This window comes from Simochromis diagramma, unplaced genomic scaffold (assembly GCF_900408965.1).
Source record: "Simochromis diagramma unplaced genomic scaffold, fSimDia1.1 OVJJ01000778.1, whole genome shotgun sequence".
Taxonomy (NCBI): Eukaryota; Metazoa; Chordata; class Actinopteri; order Cichliformes; family Cichlidae; genus Simochromis; species Simochromis diagramma.
The window spans coordinates 119,196-130,112 of NW_024387438.1; positions in this window are offsets into that span (position 1 = coordinate 119,196).

The following is a 10,917-nucleotide window of genomic DNA, read 5'->3' on the forward strand; positions in this document are numbered from 1 at the left end:
CTCCATACAGGTGACCCAGGTGTTTGTTTTTTTTTTCTCACCCCCCCCTCCCCCCTTCTCACCGTCTCTTCTCCCCCTTTGGTTTTCTTTCTCTCCCTCTCTTTCTTTCATTCTCTCTCCCTGTCCTATCCTCCAGTCATGTCTGTCCCGTTTGTAGCAACTGAAAATAAAATAAATTCATAATTATAATAAAGGTCAATCAAATGGACCAATATGGCAAGGCCATGATGATCCACTTGGTAAAATAAATCCGCTTGGCATCTTTCTTGGCCTTAAGACAACAATTCTGATGGCTAAAGATCCAAACGGGACACAAAAAAAGAAAAAAAAAACAAAACAAGTATAACAGCATTTACTCATTTTTTATTATTTAAACTGATCACATATTGTAAAAAAAAATGCTTTAAAGCTTTTATTTACTCTTTGTTTATTAATTGTACAAGAAGAATTTTTGTTTTATAATTAATGGCATAACTAAGGTTGATTTTACTTGTAGTGTGGTTGTTGTTAAATGAAATAAACCATGTTAATCCACATTTGAATTTATGTGTTTCTTCATGTTACTAGGAGACACTGTCAAAGTCTAGCTTAGAATAATAACGCCATCTACACTGATGTATGTTTTCCTCTCCAGTAACATTACACAAAAACTTCAGTCAAGTTTCACAGAGCCTAGTGAAGAGCTCAGATATTCAAATAAGAAGACTACAGTCCATTATCACAGGTATATGTAGTCTCTCTCTTTAAAATCTGGAGTCAGAGCTCAGGTCTTGTTGGAAGATGTGTTCTTTGAGTGCCCTTCTGTTTTAACTAATGCAACTCAATATATTTTACATTTCAACAAATCTATTTTGTCTGAAAATACTTTAAAAACTTTGTAGCCTGATGCTCTCAGTAATTTCTAATGTAATGGTTCAGGTCAGTACTATAAGAGTGAACAGCTTTAGTGAGCATTAATGTGCCACTTTCCTGTACAGAAGCAGAACGACCAGGTTATCTTCCTTACCCGGCTCCACTTACCGTAACATTGGCAGTAGTGCTGGGCAATCACACAAAGGTTATTGCAACATAAAGGCTTTGTGCTGTAAAAGCATGTCACAGGGTGTTTCAAACCACCAGGGGGCGGTGTAGGAATATTGATATATAAACACAGACACTGAGTCCACCATTATGAATATGATATTCTCAAGGTCTAAAGTCCTTCTAGCAGCAAGTCCTGGCAGTCAGGTCCATCCCAAAAACCTCTGAGCACTTATTTTATGTAAATTGTATTAAATTTCAATGATCATCACCTCCAGTTTCCTTTGTATGTTTAATGGTTATTTCAGCAACCTTAGCTCATTTATTTCAAGTAATTGTTATTTCTGTTAGTATCCAGCAGCAGGATTTTTGGTAAAATGTTCTTCTTTTATCCTCTCTCTTCTTTTCTTCTCTGTCCTTCTGAATTATTTTGGTAGCCTTTTGTCTTTTATGCTTTGTATTATATATTTTGTCTCAACTGCCATCATTAATTTCAGATGTGTTCCCCACCTGTTTCCTGCATTACCGCTTGTATCTGTTAGGATGCCTGGGTCGTTGACGCAGGGTTTTGAGTTTATTATATTATTTATCATTTCTAGTCTTTGGTTTCTTTGTTAGAGTTCCATCTTATCGTTTATGTCTCTGTGTCTGCCCTGGTCCCACGTCTCTGTTCCCTCTGTTGCAGTGCCTGCCTGTGAGTCTGTGTCTGTAAGTTCAGTCTGTGTTATGTTTCCTGTTTTACTTTGAAAGTCCTTGTCTCATGTAAATGTGTCTGGTTGTGCTTCCTTTGTCTCGTTAGGCCTGATTTGTCCCAGCTGTGTTTCCCTCCTGTTACCCATTCCCTGATTGCTCCCTCTGTGTATTTAAGCCCTGTGTTTCAGTTTGTCCGTGTCGTGATCTACCGTTTACTATGCTGTGTGTTCTGTCTGTCTGTCTGTTTGCTTGAGTTTATTTGGAGTCTCAGTTTTGTTACCTTTTTGAGTTCACGTCTGTCTCCGAGTCTGCACTTTGGGTCCTTTTCCTGCCTGCACACAGCCGTCACATAACGGTATCTATTGTCTCGGTCTCTTCTCGTCCTTCTAGCTCCAAGTTCCCCTGTGTTTGTAGTCCTTGTCGTTAGTCCTTGTCCTTTGTAGTCCTTAGCTTTCTCCAGTTTAAGTTTTGTATAGTTTCTGTCTACTCCTTTGCCATTTCTGTTTGTATTCCACTTCATGAATAAACTGACTCGCATCTCAGCTGCCTGCATCTTGGGTCCCAATTCTCCAACCCCACACGTCTGCCTCAGCGGACGTGACATTGAAAGTGTACAGAGAATTGTTTTGAACTGTTTCAGTAAGACCATGTTTCAGTAAGACCATGTTAAAACGTAGATGATAATTTTGGAGTGTTTTAGAAATATGAAATTGATGTGCCCACAAAAAAAGTTGTCTTTGTAGGTTCATTTTCAAAGGGGTCAAACAACAATACAGAGCATAGCAGCAGCCGTTTGGCATTTTACTTAGAAAAATAACAACAGGCATAAAATCATTTATAGAGACAAGTTATCTACCTGCTATGGCCACAAAAAACAGTCAGAAAATTGTGTGCAAAGGAAAATTTGTACAATTTACTGTATCTTGTTCAGAAAGAGTTTATGGTGATAAAATCTGGTACTTTCGTTTAGCCAGCGTCATCTGACACTTAGAAGAGCAGAATCTGAATATGTCTGACTTTGGTCATTCACTGATACACAAGTATTTACAAATATGACACAAACATTCAGACCTATAAATCCAGATGGGCTCAGTCTAACTCATTGCTTACAGAAAGTATACTGCTGCTTTGTTTGCAAGGCACAGACACCCTACGTTCCAGCAAACAGGAGCAATAAAACAGAGAAAAAGGCAATAGCAGTCCATTCCAGGGTGGAATGATTGACCAGCAGTTTCCAGTTCACGGCAGGCTTGAGCCTTGTCTCCCGAGATGCTAACTCCACTTCTAAGTGGAGCATCAGTGCCTGTAAACCTGTCCGCTTGCCTACTGGAGCCTGTGGATTATTTTTGCTGGTGACTGTACAGAGTTTTGTTTCCTCCCCAGCATTTAGTTGTCCCGATTCATGATTGAGGTGTGAGACAAACAACCTCTGGTCCAAGTGCGTCAAAACAATGATTTTATTAAACACATGTGTGGAAAGATACACAGCTCTATATTGCCAACCCAGATCTCCCGTCAAAACATACTTTCAGCATAGTTTTATTGTGTCAGGGTTAATGCCCCTTCTCGCATTAGACAAAACATCACATGTTCAGGTTATAATAACGACAGTTCAACAAGTTTCCGTGTTCAACAGCATTTTTCCCTATATGGTTGTCTGGCTCCTCCAGATGTTTCCTGTAGACCCCGGATCATTAGTTGCTAAGCAGAGACAAAGCAAGATGGCTTTCACCTTTACCCTAGAAACTATACTTAATGTCTATGTGTATGTAAGCATGTTAGGCATTCATTCACAGCATTCAAGTCATTTCATCAATATATCAGTTCAGACATAAAGCTGAACGACACTTGTAACCTTCACAGGACTGATTGCTTAACTCTATCATGAGCACAATGCAATGTGTGTAATAACATGATTGAAACTGTATTTTTAATAAATGGAATAAATGTTTAATCAAATGCCACTGCTCAAAGCTTTATAAAAAGGATATAAAAGAATCAACATGATATAAAATGATATAATCCCCACATAGTCTTTCTGTTTCTAAAGGTCGCCTCATGTGGTTTGTTTCCTTCTGTAGGTTTTTGCAAACAGCACCAAGTGAGCTCTCCAACTCTCGGTAGAGTCTTGTTTATGACTTTCTTGGTTTTTGGGCAAGACCCTCCTAATTCTCATGTTCCTCTCCCCTTAGAGAGAGTGCACTGCCAGTGTGTTTCTTCACCTGCACGTCCTGGCTCCGCGTTCCCATTCACATTCTGTTCTAAATACACTGTCCATGAAAATTCGCCCTTCACTGTAAATAAATTTCCTTCATAGCAACTCTGTGCCTCCATGCGTTCTGCTCTCTGAGTCCACCCGCATTTCCCATGACACCTGCAGCTCATTGACAACAAACAGTGTGGCAGTATTTAAGACCAGCTCAGACCTTCACACCCCGCCATATCGTTGGTTTTACAGTTGCGGTAAATTGGCCTCCATGTTACGTACATGCTTAAGTGATGGCTCGTTCTTTGTATCTCCAGCTTGAGCCTTGGATCAACACTTATTTGTCTCAGCCAAGAATCAGATTCCCTCACACTCACTTCCTGCCTGTCAGTCACCTGTTCATTGCTACTGTACTTACCTTCGAGCTGCTCAGGAATCTCACCTGCCTGCCCTCTTGCTCACCTCAATTTACCTCCACTCTGGAAAGGAAGTTAGAAATTGGACCTCCTGCTAGCCACCTGGGTTGGCTAGCAGACTGTTTACTTAACCTGATAGGGTGAAGGACACTGTCTCAGCTGAACTATGGACACGCACACACATACACTTACACTGATCATTCACACGTCCCCCCTCCCCTCCTGGGAACACGAGGCGGGTCTGGGCCCACGGTGGAGAGTCGGCGCAGTGGCAGGATGGCTGCTGTGTTTGCTTCGGATTACTCCTCATCCCCTACCCGACCCTGTTGCTGGTCACATGCTCTATAATGTTGTGCTGTGGACATTTATGTGCTTTTCTGTGCAGAGGAGTTTTTTTGTTTCCTGTTCTCATGGTGTCCTCCTGTAGCCCAGCATGAGCAGAGGTCTCTTTTTTTCCTCTTGTACTTTCCCATTGTAGTGTACATTTCAGTGTTTTTCTGTAATGCAACCGTTCTCTGACTTGTGTCCCCATGTGATGTCTGTGTTGTGTGTGTATGGTCGGGGGGCGGGTTCATTCCACTGCAGGGCAACCTGCCACTGCATGTGGCGAATAAAATTTGAACCTGAACTTGAACTTCTTGCATACGGATAATCACCCCTCACTCTTGCCCCACTTCACTCTAACAACAAGCAAACCTTCCCTTACTTCCTCAAAAAATGGCACTCCTCACATCAAAAACCCCGTAATTAACTCACCTCACCCTTCATTGCAGTGCTCCCCAATCCTGTGAGACACACTCCGCATTGTGCTGGAAATCACTGTGTTAAATAAAAGACTTTCAGTCATTTGGGATGCTGTTCTTGTCGCAATGCTCGTTAGCTTTCAGCCAATCTCTACACTCCTTCCCTGATGATGGCTCAAAGCTTTCTTTTGTGATAAGCTTACTGAAGGGAAGAGCATTGGCTTGGGCTGAAGCTTTTTTCTCATTTCTGCCTGCTGTGTTTTTGAATGAGTTAAGGAAATCTTTCACTCATCCAGTGTTTGAGGGCAGTTCTGCTAAGAAATGACTCAACTTCCATCAGAGTGATCGCAGTGTGGTGGATTTCCCCAAAACCTGACAAAAAGTGTTGGCCTGAAAATGTGCTGCAGGTGGGTTCCTTCAAGCATTAAATGATCAGAGTAAAGATCAATTGGTGTCACGGGATGAGCCAGCTTCCTTCGAAGAACTGATCTCCCTCACTTTTCATAATTGACACACAGATGGGAGAGAGGGAGGCAGAGAAAAGTTATAAATATCCCAAACCTTCTGCCAGAACAGATTCTGTCTCCCTGCCAACCCATGCTTCCTCCTCAACTGCCTCTAGCTTTGATGCCTCACACTCAAAGCGATAAAGACATACTCCAGAGCAGAGAGAGAGTGGGGTGTTTTTACAGCGGTCGCTCAGGGCATTTCCTCACTACCTGCCAGGTGTCATTTTCCTGTGTCATTCAGTGGTGCATTTTGGTAATCTCAGTCTCTCACTGAGTGTTTGCCTGTGACTGGCAAGCATGTTATGGAGTGGGTGTGAGCTATTATCCAGCATGATTCTTCTCTTCAGCCACATTCACCTCTCCGACACCACCTTAAGAGAGTCCAGCTCCGTCCCCACAACATCACTAGCCTTCTAGATCAGTTTATTGAGTCTGTTAGCATCTGCAACCCTCAGCCTGCTGCCCCAGCATGCATCAGCATAGAGGATAGCACTGACCACAACAGACTCTTAGATGGATGGATGTCACATCTCCGCATTTCAGCCATCCAATCAAGTCGCTGACATTTAATTATCCCATGTCCACCCGCACCTCATCTCTCCCTACCTGACTTACACTGTAAAAAATGTTTGTGAAATTAACGGTAAAATTGTGTAAAATCTTGACATCAAAAAAGTGTAAATAGAAAAACAAAGCAATGTCTAATTTACATCAACATTTTCTAAATAATACATATTCGACTGTAAAGTACTGAACCAAACAAAAATGTTAATTTTACAGGTTTGTATTTGCACGTTTTTTCAGATAGCTTGGTGTTAGGACGTGTTAGGGTGGAACGTTAACTATTAATATTCAGTTATTCACAAATGTTTGAACACGTGTAAATCTTCATCTGTAGATAATGCAATTGACATTTATCAAAATTTTACAACTAAAACGAACCTGCCAATACTGACACGTGCACACTTAACAGTCACCACCTCCTCTGGAGAGCTCAGCTCACAGTTGTGATGGTAAATCTTTTTGAGTGAGAAGAAATAATAAATATTCATTAAAAGAATGAAAGCTATCTTTGTGTTAGTTACTGAAAGGAAAAGAAAACAGACTTCATCTTGAAAAGGCGATGCACATCACACTGCAGGAGCATCAAAGACAGAAAACAGTCTGTCTGTCTCGTTTCCTGCCAGGCAGAATACCCTGCAACTGGCACCTTTTCAGCATCTTTCTCACAGTAATCTTTCCACCCACAGTTTCCTGTCTACCACAGGTATGCAGCTTCAGCTGTTCTCTGTTAAATCTGGGTCAGGGCATTCAAGAACAGTATAGAAAAAACATAAAACAAAGAAAACACAACATAAGAAATATTAGAAATTGAATATTGAAAACCAAGTATTCAAAAAATAAATTTGTCACCACAATCACTGTGATTACTGTTACTCCCATCACAGTCTCAGAACAGAAAATAAAGATTTCATGAGCTCAGATTACTCAGTTTTTCTTTGGTTTTGTAGTTTGTGTTGTTTTGGAGTTCTTTGGTTTGATTGGTATTTTGTTTTTTATCACCCAGGTCTCATGATTCACGGTAATGTACACAAACAGAATGTTTTCCAGGTTTCCATAGCAAAACTTTGCATTTGGTGCATTTGTCCTAACTCTATAATTTCCCTCCTGATTAATAGATTTAAAACAGAACCAGTTCAGATCTGTTCTTAGACGGTAGCAGCCTTACTTTTTTTTTTTTTTTTTTTTTGTCCCGTTTGGATCTATAGCCATCAGAATTGTTGTCTTAAGGCCAAGAAAGATGCCAAGCGGATTTATTTTACCAAGTGGATCATCATGGCCTTGCCATATTGGTCCATTTGATTGACCTTTATTATAATTATGAATTTATTTTATTTTCAGTTGCTACAAACGGGACAGACATGACTGTGGGATAGGACAGGGAGAGAGAATGAAAGAAAGAGAGGGAGAGAAAGAAAACCAAAGGGGAGAAGAGACGGTGAGAAGGGGGGGAAGAAAGAAAGAAAAACAAACAAACAAAAAAAAAAAAAAACACCTGGGTCACCTGTATGGAGAAAAAAAAACAGAAGAGAAAGCAAACAACAGCCTTACTGAGCATGCACCAGCATCAAGCCTCATTCACTGTTGACAGGAAGTCAAAACAGGGTTTTGTGGTTTTGAAAGAACGACGTCACAGGTAGAAGAAGCAGAAATGATCTTCCTCTGAGAAGTGTCTGTTCTCCCCAAAGCTTTGAATAAACTTTATTAAGTTGACATGTCTGGTAATTGGTGCCTGTGATGAAGATGGTGTCCTTTGATTTATGTTTGTGGAAGCAGAATTTCCTTTTTTCCCCCCATGGTTTCTATCATCTTTCTCCACGTCCTCTCATTCAGCTGTCTTGTTCTGTGCGATGTCTTGATGTGCTGTTTGAAACCTCTCCATGTTGGCTTGAAAATTTAAGTTGAAAAATGAATAACTTGTTCACTTGAACAGTTTCAGATTTTGTGAGAAGCTCAGAATGTGACGTCTAAAATATATAACATTGAATGTGCATGTTAGGCAATAGTGTGCAATAAAAGGAAATACCAAGACCTATTCTGCTCTGCAGTGTGACAGCTACAGATAAAGTTTTGATATAATAGGTCTGTTGACTGACTCAGTGGATGTTTTTGTTTCCTGACTTCTTCCTGACTTTGAACAGGCCAAACTCTATTAATATTGTAGCTGTTTTTCAGTGTCACTGCCCATTTAAAGCTTTGAAGCATTTAAAGCTCACACTTTGATATAGTACCTTTAATACTAAACTACTGTACAAAGTAGAGATGGCACGATACCACTTTTTTATGTCCGATACCGATATCATAAATTTGGATATCTGCCGATACCGATATGAATCCGATATAGTGTTTTTTAATCAACAAAACTGTTTTTTTAAAATATCTTGCTGCATTTTGTATAAGTTCATACTCAAGTTTAAAACAACAGCTACACTAAAGCTATTCTGTTATACCTGTATGCAAAAAAAAACATTTCATAGTTCAGCAATACTGATCAATCTAATAAACTTAAACCTACACCATCCTCCCTATTCTGGTATTTTAAAGAGTACTTAGCATAAATATTAAGCAACCTAACTAATAGGGTTCCAACTCCCAGCAACAAAAATAAATAAATAAAAAATAGGGAACCACCCCTCACGCTCCACCTCATGATGCTTAATCGACGTAATCAACCTTAATTTGATGCAGTGTGAAAAAAAATGCACAGAAATCAATTCTTTTTCAAGAAATATTAAATAGATTCAACATCTTTCTTCAACAAAATTGCAGACTGCACAGATGGTACCTTCCCAAAGGAAAAAGTACTATAGCTTACTAGGGTATATATTAGACTTAATAGTTACTATATACAGTAATGGACTTCTATTCATTTTGCATCAAATTAAAACTTTGGGTGTCAGATAATTATTTATTAAAAGCTAGACATTTTAAATGAGAATAAGAAAGAAAAGTATGTCTTTGTGCCCCCTTTTCCCTGTTAATGCCCTATCGGCCCCCCTGACTAAACTTTGCTAGATCCGCCCCTGCACAGTTACCAGCGTCAGCTACATAGAAAAAGATCCTCGAGTAGAAAGTAATATTAAATAAATTCTAACAACAGCTGATCAAGCTTAAACGTGCTGCTGTTGTTCAGCCGCTGGTTTCCTCTTTCTGGTGCAAAGTGGGCCAAAAACAAACAAGAGACACGGACTCACGACAGAAAAGCCGATCAGCTGATCATTAAGCAGTTTCATGATTGAAGTAGCAGCAAGAAGAGGCAGTCGCTTGTTAAGCTTAATGCAGGAATGCTTTACAAACATTCAGAGATGGACTTACACACTTGCTTTACTTCTCTCGGGATAACTTTGTCGGAGATGAAATGCCGGGTTGCTAGCGAAGCTCCAAATGCTATCCAGACCACCAACAGGTCCTGCGTGCCACAGCCGCTCTATCACGTGATGCATACTGCTCCGACGTGCTAACGTTCTGAGGTGAGTTACGGCGTGTTGCAAGTTTTGTGAGGTGCTTTCGTGATATTTAATGGATCGGATTACATTTTTTATTTTTCTCCGATATCCGATCCAGTAATTTAGGTCAGTATCGGACCGATACCGATACGTAATATCGGATCGGTCCATCTCTAGTACAAAGCTTTTCCTCTCACACTGCTGATATATCTGCTGGAGCTGTGTTACTTTCATTCTTCATGTATGTGTGTAATCTCCTTATATTTTTCAGGAAAGATGTTGCTTCGTAGTACAAGGTGTCGCGGGCTGTGGAGGCAGACTGTGTGTGGTTCAATGAGGACCCAGGTGCAGAAACAGGCGAGTAGACCAAAACTAACTTGAACAAAAAATGAGCCTTTATTAGGTGGCAAAAACAAAGCAGTAAGGACAGAGGCAAAGTTAAACTGGAACCTAAACTGAGAAAACTGAGTCTTAACTATGACAACTAGGAAGACAATGACAAGGAGACTGTGACAACTATGAACAGGACTTTGTGCAAGAACTATGAACCATATACATGATCAAGCAACACGAACTTGACCTGCACAGAGTCTTGAAGTACATAACCTGACGTGACATAAGGGAAGGTACACAGATGATGTGACACTGAACAAAAGAAGACGGAGGTCTTAAATACACATGAGGTGATCAGGGGAAGGGGACACACATGAGGAAACAGCTGACTAGAATGAACCTAATGACGCCACAGAGGAAGTGTAAACTAATCGCATAGATCATGGAAACAAGACTTTGAAAAATAAACAGGGAACCTGATGGGGAACAAAAATGACCCGAACTTGACAACATGAACCATACAGAGAAAAAATAGGTAAGAGACACTAACCAACAAGGAAGACTTAACACAGAGGAAAATCGCACAATCAATCTAAATGAACAAAGAACTATAACTATAACTATCTACCTTCTTCCACTCGGACATATTTTTCGTAAATATAATATTCAGTTCCACTGCTACGCCGATGACACCCAGCTCTATCTCTCTACCAAACCTGACTCTACTCTTCCTCCACCCTCCCTCATCCTCTGTCTAGCTGAACTTAATTCTTGGTTCTCCTCCAACTTTCTTAAACTCAACAGCAATAAATCAGAACTTCTTCTGGTTGGCACTAAACGACTGCTATCCAGAATTAACAATTTCTCTCTCACCATCAATAACTCGCTGGTCCCTATCTCTCCTTCTGTGAAAAGCTTGGGTGTCATTCTTGATAGCACATTATCCTTTAACTCACATATCAATAATATTACACGTGCAGCATATTTCCA